Source organism: Typha angustifolia, chromosome 14 (assembly GCF_048772165.1).
Source record: "Typha angustifolia cultivar Huaian chromosome 14, ASM4877216v1, whole genome shotgun sequence".
NCBI lineage: Eukaryota > Viridiplantae > Streptophyta > Magnoliopsida > Poales > Typhaceae > Typha > Typha angustifolia.
Window position 1 is genome coordinate 6,598,586 of NC_133252.1, and position 8,827 is coordinate 6,607,412.

Genomic DNA, 8,827 nt, shown 5'->3' on the forward strand with positions numbered 1-8,827 from the left:
ACTTTCGCAAATATAATAACAACTTTCGTTATTTTTTCTATATGCTTTCTATACAAATCTCTATTAATTGTTATCTTTTTTTTTTTCTATACAAGTCTTTATAATCACTCTTTAATTAATAATATAAGAGATTAATTAGAGATAGTGATGTGAAATTACATTTCATTATATTTTATATACTTTTCCATATATATATTCTTTTCTTTTAACAATGGTGAAATAGAAAGAGCAATTAGAGATTTGTATAAGAAGAAAATTAGAGATTAGAGAGCGATTAGAGACTTGTATAAAAAAAGGATTAAGAGATAAAAAAAAAAGAGCAGTAGAAGAAGAAGAAGAAAAAGAGGAAGAAGAATAATAATAATCATCAGTAGCATATGATGTAGAAGATGAAGAAGATGAAGATGAGTACGAGTCATTTCTCTCTCTCTTATAGTGTTCCGTCAACATTTAATGAGACACTAAATGACAAAAATGGTAAAGTTGAAAAAAAAGTAAGAAAAAAGTTTTAAGTGCAAGGGAAATCGAAAATGACCCTAGGCTGCCAAATCAAAAACCAAGTGGGTTTCGATGCAAATAACCTTTTCATTTATTTGCACCGAAAATCCACTTGGTTTTTTATTGGCAGCTTAGGGTCATTTTCGGTTTTCCTTGCACTTAAGACTTTTTTCTTACTTTTCTTTCAACTTTGCCATTTCTATCATTTAGTGCCTCATTAAATATTGACTAGACAGTATAAGAAAGAGATAAATAACTAGTACTTATCTTCTTTCTTATCTTCTTCATCTTCTTCATTTTCTATTTCAATGTTGCTGCTAATTCTTCTTCTTCTTCTTCTTCTTCTTCTTCTTCTTCTTCTTCTTCTTCTTCTTCTTCTTCTACTGCTCCTTTTTCTATCTCTTAATCCTTAATCCTTTCTTTTTTTTATACAAGTCTCTAATCGCTCTTTAATTGATAAAATAAGAGACTATTTAAACATAGTTTAAATTATGAATTTTTGTCAGAATTTCATATTTGAACTACAAATTTCATGAATTTTATCTAATTGGTTCCATAATTTTTGGATTTCAAATGATTATCTTATTAATATTTTTTTAAAACTGTACACAACTAAAATTTTATAGTTTTAATATGAAATTTGTACTTAAAGTATGAATTTTAGACTTAGCAAAATATTCAAAAGATATGAATCTAACATCCAAAAATATTAAACTAATTGGATAAAATCCGTGACATCATGATCTAAAACTTTTGTATTTAGAGTATTTTTATATTTGAAATTTATCTACAGTGAAACAATGAATTTGACAAGAAATTCGTAGTTTAAGTGATAAGATTCGGGCTTCACCGATGTCATCTCGAGCATGGATACATTTTACGGGTGTCTTTTATTTTTCTTTTAGTATTTAATTCATAGAAAAATAAGTTTTCTATATGTCGCGTTGCGAACACCTGCATCAGGTTCGCAAATACAAAGAGTGTGAAATATGCGTTCGGATATATAGAGAACACAAAATGTTCGTTCGAATGCGATCGGTGAAAATCTACTGTTTTAGGGTTAATAATTACCATTTTTGAATTGTTTGGTTAGCCTCTAAAGGTGTGGATGGCAACTATGGAATCATTATTAAATGAATTAAGTATGAAATTCGTATTTTAAGTATGAAATTCATAGTTTAAATACGAAATTCGTAGTTTAAGTATGAAATTCTAACAATAGTTCACAAGTTTTCAAGTATATATTATAATTTACTTGCAATATTAGATTAACCTTTTTATTCAGAGTTTCTTCATATTCAAAATATTTTTACAGCGGAATTAGGAATTTATAGTTGAAGTACGAAATTTGTAGTTTATGTATAAATTTTTGACAAAAATTTGTAGTTTAAACTATCTCTAATTTATCTCTTACTGTATTAATTAAAAAGCGATTAGAGAGAATTGTATAGAAAAAAATATCTCTAATTTGTCACTTTCGTAAATATAATAATTACTTTCATTGATTTTTAACAACTTTCGTTATTTTTTTATATTACAGAATTTATATATTTCACCATTTCAATTTATATACAAACAAATTAGAAATAATTTAAATAAATAAAAACTCTTTGATCAATGTTCCAAAAATATAACTTAATATAATATTACAAGTAAATTATAATATATATTTAAAAAACTATGAATTATTACAAGAATTTTATACTTAAACTATGAATTTCTTATCAAATTATTCGTTTCACTGTAGATAAACTTCAAATATGAAAAAACTCCAAATACAAAAGTTCTAGATAATAATAATGTCACAGATTTTATCCAATTAGTTTCATATTCTTGGATGTCAGATTCATATCTTCTAAATATTTTGCTAAATTACGGTGCGTTAGAATTTTATAGTTTAAGTACGACATTTATACTTTAAGTACAAATTTCGTACTTAAACTATGAAAATTTTATTATGCATAGTTTTAAAAAACATATTCACAAAATAATCATTTGAAGTCTAAAAATTATGAAACCAATTGGATAAAATCTATGACATCATGATCTAGAAATTTTTTATTTAGAGTTTCTTTAGATTCGAAATATATCTACAGCGGAATGAAGAATTTATAATTTAAGTATGAAATTCGTAATTTAAGTATGAAATTCCTATAATAATTGACAGTTTTCTAAGTATATATTGTAATTTACTTGCAATATTAGATTAACTTATATTTTTGAAATATTGATTAAGGAACTTTTATTTATTTAAACTATTTCTAATTTGTTTATATGTAAATTATAATAGTGGAATATATAAATTCTCCAATGTAAAAAAAAAATAATGAAAGTTGTTATTATATTTACGAAAATGACTAATTAGAGATAGTTTAAACTATGAATTTTTTTCAGAATTTCATACTTAAACTAGGAATTCTTCATTTCATTGTATATATATTTCGAATCTAAAGAAACTCCAAATAAAAATGTTAATATAATATTATAAGTAAATTATAATATATACTTAAAAAACTATGAATTATTGTCAGAATTTTATACATAAAGTACAAATTTCGTACTTAAATTAGGAATTTCATACTAAAACTATGAATTTCTTGTCAAATTCTTTGTTTTAGTGTAGATAAATTTCAAATATAAAGAAACTCTATATACAAAAGTTCTAAATCATGATGTCACAGACTTTATCTAATTAATTTCATATTTTTTGGATGTCAGATGCATATCTTCTGAATATTTTGCTCGCAGAATTAGAATTTCATACTTTAAGTACGAAATTCATACTTTAAGTATAAATTTCATACTTAAACTATGAGATTTCAGTTGTGTATAGTTTTGAAAAATTATTTACAAGATAATCATTTGAAGTCCAAAAATTATGAAACCAATTAGATGAAATCTATGACATCATGATCTAGAACTTTTTCATTCAGAGTTTCTTCAGATTGAAAATATATCTCCAGCGGAATTAAGTATGAAATTCTAACAAAAATTCATAGTTTAAACTATCTCTAATTAGTTTATTATTTTATTAATTAAAGACTGATAGGGATTTGAATAAAAGAACGAAAGGACTAAGAGATAGAAAAAGGAGCAGTAGAAGAAGAAAATGAAGAAGAAAGATATTACCAGCAAAATATGAAGTAGAAGATGAAGAAGAATATGAGTACGGGTCATTTCTCTCTCTCTCTTATAGTATCCTGTCAACATTTAATGAGGCAGTAAATAACAAAAAGGATAAAGTTGGAAGAAAAGTAAGAAAAAAACTTCAAGTGCAAGAGAAATCGAAAATAACCCTACCTCGCCAAATCGAAAACCAAGTGAGTTTTCGGTGCAAATCTAAATGAAATAATAATGGAACTTATTTATTATATGTGATTGAATGTTCAATGACTATTATACTTATATTTTATCTATAATTATACATATTTAGCCTCTAACTTTTATTTTATATTATATATGTAGACTACTTTTATATAAAAAGCGCAACCTTTTTATTCTTATTTCATAAACTAGTATTTTATAATAATAATATATTTATAGTATCATAATTATATTTATAATGTAAATTTAGATATTAAATAAAAATAAAAAGAGGAACTCTAAACCTAATAAATTATCATGTTTTATATGAATTGATTCTAATTGAATAAATGACTAACGTCGTACTACTTAAACATTTTCATATCTCCAACCCTTTATTTGAGACCCTGTGGACCCTGCTAGCGATAAGTCGACACTTGTTTAACGGACATGAGGGATACATGTGTTGCATCTCGACGCTTACTTGATGGACGTGAGGGATACATGTGTTACGTTTTCTTATTAGACTATGAATAGTCTTATCCCCTAGACAACTCTCTTATATTATGATATCTTATATATTTATATATACACATTATTCTTTGGAAATGGGATTTCCTTTGTGTGCCATATTTCGCTTTTTCTTTACTTTTTCCAAGATTTTGATTGGATACGAAATCACTAGTGCTTGATCTAGTGATATTTTTATGGGGATTCTATCTATCATTGTAGGATCCCTATTCAAGATCATTGCAGTTCCTCTTCGGGTGGCTGTAGGACGAATGACCCCCTATAGGATAGGGATGGAGGTAGGCTTGCGAGTTTCCTAACTACCCTACAGTTTCTAGCATGATTATATGATCATATATATAGAAAGATGATTCTAATGAGCATATTTTTTTCATTCATTTATTAGGTTGATCTCGGACATGAGTATGTAGATGGTTTAGAAATAATTAGAGATGGATCTTGTGTACATTTTACAAGTCAAGTTGATTTGTAACATGAGCAAACATGTGATTGATATACGATTAGAAACTGTATTGCATCATATTTTCTTTAACTTCTTTATCACCTAAACTTCTAATATGCTTGACTTGTTATAGTACTAAATAAATGCATATGATCTATCATTTATAAAAAAAATTATAAAATTATATATTTGTGATGTGATTGCTAGAACGGTATCCAGTTTAGGCTAATAGTAGACATACTTTTAGTATATGACAAAGTATGGTTGTGGCTAATGGTTGTGCTCTTAGCGTATGATATTATACAACTATCATTGATATACTCTTAACATATGATAGAGTATACTTATTATTGACATACGCTTAATGTATGACAGAGTATAATTATTATTGAGATATCGTTAGTATATGATATGATATGATTATCTTCAGAGATACTCTTAATATATGGCTACATATGCTTTGAGCTTATGGTATGATGGCAGGGCGAATTTGTGGGTAGGTACTGTGGTCCAACATGATGGATGATACTCAGGGTTGAGACTGATGACTGTGATAATGAGTGATATATGAATTATATCTGATTCTAATATATATAATTATTGAATGGTTAACATGCATCATTATTGGTACTATTATTACTTGATCATGATTGTTATACATCATATGTTTATACTATGATTTCATTATAGGAAATAATTTTGGTTGAGGATATAATATGCCCATTCATAGAATAATATTGATTACATATATATATATATACATACATACATACATGCTCATATATGATATCATGTTTCTTTTTGATTCATATCATCCTATACAAGATTTACTCTGTATTTGGCGTCACTAATTTGGGATAAAGTCTATTCATTATGCCTCTATCTCATGGCTCATTTTATTTCTTCTCTAACCTCGACCCCTCAAAGATATATTGTACCTGATAGCGACTTGAGATATCCTAAAGAGATATGTTAGACCAAATATGAGGTGAACTAGACGTGAGGTTCTATAGAAGATAGTTTATATAGAAATTGAGTATCATTATTAAATATATTTATGTATTAGACGATAATTTATATTGAAATATATTTTACTTATGTATTAGTCATTTTAGTTGTATCTTGATGGTTTGTCATGGCTTATATGGGTCATGCTAGATTCTGTAGTAGTATAGTATGATTATCGTAGACTTTATTATTGATATGTTAACATGTGTATCTGAATGATAGTATAATTTATCTTAACATGAATTATGTGAGAATAGGTGTACCTGTAGGTGATGGCCTCACCCGTCCTATCACATACAACGCACGTGTCTGCTAAACAGAGGCATTACATGAAGCATAAGTTTCATCCTTATTGTTGTTGGCTAATCAAAATCGTTGGTCACTTTCCATATTTGCAAGCACTTCCACCATCCTTTACCAAGTCAATACCATTAACTTACTTGGTTACCTTACCACCTTCTCCACCACTAGCAAAGTCAACCTCCACCCTGGTCGAGCTTTACATTTAGCCCTCTACAGCACCACCACTACCACCACCAAGCTGCTAGCCCTTCACGGTTCACTAATTCTTTCCACCACCTTACCATCATTTTCCTTCCTTTACCACAACCAACAACCTAATCTAGATCTCCCCTAGCTATGTTGGCCACATCCTATCTTGGATGTACATCTCTAACTAAGACCCAAACCCACTTCTATATGAAATTTCAGCCCTAGATTCCACACATAAGGGCCTAAACAAGCCCAAAGGCCCTAGCCTCACCCAACTAACTCATACCATCCCATCAAATTTAAGGCTTTCACCCATTTTATATATTTTCTAGCCCAATCCTCAAGCCCTCTCCATAGTTCACTCTCATTAAGACCTAGAGCCATCCTCTAGTCAAGTCACGGTCGTAGATTCACACAAAAATAGGACTTCTCTTTGAGAGCTCTAAGTAATTAGATCTAGTCCAGCTAGCCAGTCATAACCGAGCTAGAGCTTTCTAAATAAATAATTTTGTGAGTAGATATTTAGATTAGACACATTTTCATGATTATAACTATTTGTTAGTTTTTAACTACCATAACTACTTTTTACTTATCTAACTACTTTTTAGTTATATAACTAATTTTTAGTTATCTAACTACTAGCACATTTTAGTTAGTGTGTTTTTATTTTCTATAAATAGAAGATGGTGCTAATATTTTTGATCATTTCAAAGACTTTAGTGCTTGCTGTTACTTCAGATCAATGTTCAATTTTGTGAGTTGCACCTTGATTCGTGACAGTCTTGTGTCTCGAGGATATATTGCCTTTGTAATTTCCAATCGCAATAAGTGGACGATAAATTTGTTCACAAATTATAGGAGAAAAATTGTAAAGTGGAGATGAATTGTATAATGCATCAAAGGACTGCTCCATATACCCCACAACAAAATAGTGTGGCCGAAAAGAAAAAATAGAATTCTAATGGATTCTGGTCAAACTAGGTGAATAAATGTATCTATTATAAGATGATTGATAATAACATTATGATCATATACTTATACATGGATGATATACTTATTTTTAGCAAAGGTGATTTATGCATTAAAATAACTAAAAATTTCTTATCATCTCACTTTGATATGAAAAATTTGGGTATAGCAAATACTATTCTTGGTATGAAAATACATAGAGATAAAAACTTTTTTACATTGTCACAAAGTCATTATATAGAGAAAACTCTTAAGAAATTTTCACATTTATTTGATAAAATTTTAAAAGTTCCTTATAATACAAACTTGAAGCTTGATATTGATAAAAACCGATGTGTATCACAACTTGAATACTCAAGGGTTATTGGAAGTTTAATGTATGCAATGCATTATACACATCTAGACATTACTTTTGCTATAGGCAAATTGAGTAGATATACTAGTTACCATAATTTTAAACATTGGATAGCAATATCCATTGTATTAGAATATTTGGAAATAACTAAATCGTTTGCACTATATTTTGGAGGAAACCCATGTATGATCGAATGGTATAGTGATATATACTGGAACTATGCAGATGATGATTCAAAATCTACAAGTTGGTGGATTTTCACTCTTGGTGGTGTTGCTATTTGATACATTTAGTTAGGGTCTTTAATTATTGCATTAGTTATTTATTTTTATTAAAATAAAATTTCTGTAGGTCGTGTTCGAACGTGGAAGGGGTCGCGTTCGAACGTTTTTACGAATGCTTACATCAGGTTCGCAAAAACAGAGAACGAAAAATATATGTTCGAACGCCTACATCGTATTCGCACATACAGAGAATGCCTTTTATGCGTTCGAACGCAATTGGCGAGAATCTTCTAGAATTAGGGTTAATAATTGTATTTTGGCTTGTTGGTTAGCCTCTATAAAGGTGTGGATGGCATCCAAATTCATATGCTATTGGATTATTGATTTCTTGCCTCCTACCTTCTCTCTATTCTCTCTACCCTAATCTCCCTTCTCCCTCTTCACCAACCTACCACCTCTACCATTGGCAAGGCCTCTCCTAACTTCTAATCTCTCTCGTCTATCGAGCCCTCCCTCTTTTTTGCGATCTCGAGCACTTCTTCTCCTTTGTCTTTATCCCTTAAATAACATCAACCATCCACTCTCATCTCTATTATTATCCATAACCCTAACATCCACTCCACCCGTTACCACCACCATCACTAACCTACCACCTTCGTCTTCACTAACCTACCACCTCTACCGTTGGCAAGGTCTCTCCTAACTTTTAACCTCCCTCGTCTATCGAGTCTTCCCTCTTCTTTGGGATCTCGACCACTTCTTCCCCTTCGTCTTTATCCCTTAAATAACATCAACCATCCACTCTCATCTCCATTATCATCCATAACCCTAACATCCACTCCACCCGTCACCACCACCATCATCCATTCTAAATCGTAATTTCATCTATGTTGCAGTTCGAATCTGCGAAGGGCGTAAATATAAAAAACATAGAATAAGAAGTTACGGATCAATTCCATTTGGTTTTCTAATTTTCTAACTATCAAAGAATATTTTTCCTTGGTT